The sequence below is a fragment of the Octodon degus genome, unplaced genomic scaffold (assembly GCF_000260255.1).
Source record: "Octodon degus isolate 3935 unplaced genomic scaffold, OctDeg1.0 scaffold00131, whole genome shotgun sequence".
Taxonomy (NCBI): domain Eukaryota; kingdom Metazoa; phylum Chordata; class Mammalia; order Rodentia; family Octodontidae; genus Octodon; species Octodon degus.
The window spans coordinates 3366406-3369293 of record NW_004524707.1 but is presented as its reverse complement, the minus strand read 5'-3'; positions in this window follow the sequence as shown (position 1 = coordinate 3369293).

Sequence of the window (2888 nt, the reverse complement as noted above, 5' to 3'; positions counted from 1 at the left end):
CCTCTTATCAAGTACTTGCAGAAAAGCCAGGTGTTTGCAGCATGGTTGTCCCCAAACATACTGAAAACAGAGGAGGCAGCCCAGGGGGAGCATCAGGTCATGGGTGGGGGACTACCCTGGGGTAGAGGCTTTCCCTATCTGGGCAAGTCTTTGAGATGAGGAGATGCAGTCTGCTCTCTTTATGGAAAACAATCCTAAGCCACCTGGGTGCTGGTTACTCCACACAGCTATGCCAATGGAGGACCACCAGCCAGGGCAGAACTCAGTGGCAGAGCTACATGTAGTACAAGGTCAGCAGGGGACAGGAATGCCAGCCAGTGCCAGGCTCTGCCCAGTGGCTCCACTCTTCCACAGAGGTAGTTCTCCTGCAATTTAAATAAGTTACAAGTGGCTGGGGGTAGCTCCCCAAAGTCCTGTGGATCTGTATTTGATGGTGTTTTATTCTCATTGTCTCACTGATAATAGTGTTTGGGCATGATGGTGCACACATGTGCTTCCTTGGCTGTCTTCCCCACGGGAAGGTTTCCAGAGATATTTCCATGGATCTCAGAGTGTTGGTGGTGACAGAGTGCAGACAGAGACAGCTTGGGGAGGTGGGAGGGGGCTCCTTCCTGCCTGGGCCTTCTCTTAAGCACTGGTGAACTCAGCTCTCTGGCATCCCTGGCGTTTCTTCCTCTAGGCTCAACGCTGAGTCTGAGGGCAGCCCCCCTCCCTACTGTCCTCTGCGACCCCCCTCCCTCCTCCTCATCCCTCTAGTCCCTGCCCTCCTTCCCCCCTCTGGTTTCTTCAATTTCAATGAGTTTATTGGCATGACGAATGTTGCCAAAGCCAATAATACTGAGTCTCAGTGTCTGGGGATGGATTTCACAGTGGGAAGGGGGTGATGGGGCCTCGGACCACATTCCCACCGTGGGTTTCTGCCTCCACCCAAAGTCATGGCAGCCTGCCAGGAACCTTGTTCACTTGGGTTTGCAGTCTCGCTGAACTGGCCATTCCCTGACACAGACAACGAGAACATTCTTGGGATGGCAGAGGTCACGTCTGGAGCCACAGGTCGGGGAGGGGAGGTACTCAGTGCTCGCGCTCGCCAAGCAGCTCCTGAACACATTCCGCACTGGCCTGTGCCACCCGCACTGTCAAGATGCCAGCCCTCTGCAGATTCACACGCCGGGGCTGGAGGACAAAGGCAGGCAGTGTCAGCCCAGGCACTCACGCAAGATTAGACAGGGCCTGTGAGGGGCCTCCTGAGCAAGGGAGGGGCCTGCCTTTTCACAGCACCTCACACCTACACACCCACACACACACGAGCAGTGTGCAGGCACATGAGCTAGCCAAGAGAAAAGGGGTTTTGTTGTAGGCAGTGCCACAAACTTCTATTGCAAAAGAATTTTAACTAAGGCTGCTTCCTTCCTAATGAATTAATCTTCCCAAACTTCTATTCTTCCTCTCTCTCCTCAACAATAACAACAACAACAACAACACACACACACACACACACACAAGCAGGTCAGCATAGCCAGCTTTCTGCTCCAGGGTGCCTCAGCTGATGGAAATTTCTATCTGCAATGAAAACCAACTTTGGAAAACAAACGTCACAGCGAGCAACTATTTTTTCCTGGCTGCCCCAAGATTGATCTGGTCCATAGGATGCCCCAGATCATTGCATTCGGTAATTTCATTCTGCTTATGATCTATTTCTTATACGATTGCAATGATAAATGCGCCTGGGAGCAAAGTGGGTTACAGCAGGCACTGCAAAGTGAGGAGGGAAGGGAAGCGCTGGGCTGCCACGCCTGTGTCTCATGAAGCAGAAAAGCAATTCAGTCAGACTAAAGGCTACAGACAAGGCAGTATATCCTCTGTGATAAATGCAAATGATGTGACTGCTCTTCTCCCAGTGACTGGGTGGGGTGGGGGAGGGGAGACAGCCACTGTCCAGATCCCAGCTTTCTCCTGGGGACCCATCAAGCCCTAGGAAGAGGGCTGGTGGGAGAAAGGACCAGAGAGCCTGCGATGATCAAGGCCCAGCAAGCTCCCTCTCCCTAACTCCATGGTGCCTGGAAGGTAAGTGATTGTAAAACAAAGGCAAGAAAATCAGGCATCCAGCCAGCCAAAGGCAGGCCATAGTGAGCAAGAGTTAGCTCCTGACTCTGGAAGCCACAGCAGCTAAGCACCACGGGCCCTGGCCTCCCAGCCCCATGGGGAGCAAGGCCTTTTCACTGCCGTGTCCTGTGACAGGGTCTGCTGTTTCGCCCACGAGCCACATGTCTGGCTTTCTTTGGTGCAGCCACGGATCTCCAAGTCGAAGTCAGCATCTGTAATGGGAATCAATCAGATCTCTGCCGCTGTTACTGCTAAGAAGTACGTGGATGCAGATGCTACAGCATGGCCTGAGCTTTCCAAGGAGACGAAACAGCTAGATTTTTAAAAAGGATGAGAGTGTGCTGTAGTAAAAGGAAATGCAGACATTTCAAAGGTGAAAATCAGCCTCACCAAGTCCCCTCACAGGAGAGAGGAAGGCCCAGGCAAGTGTGCACAGAGGTGCAGCTCTGGGACTGAGCAAAGAGCACAAAGTTGAAACACGGTGAGGCCTGGAAGCTGCCTCAGCCTTGGAGCTCCTGTGCGGGCTGCAGGAGGCTCAGAGGGAGGAACAAGTGGTGCTGGCAGGGAGGTGGCCTCCTCAGCCTGGATGGTGGAGGGACCTGACCTGCGGTCCTCCCCTCCTCCCATCTGGATCCAGAGCACCGTAGCCCACAAGGAACCTTCCTGGGGGATGCTCTGTCACCAGTGCTGCTATTACTGCTGTCCTTTCAGGAAATTAAATTCGAGGCTGCTCAACCCTGTCAATAGCTTGATCCCAGCAGACCCTCTCCCCTGGTGCTGCAGAG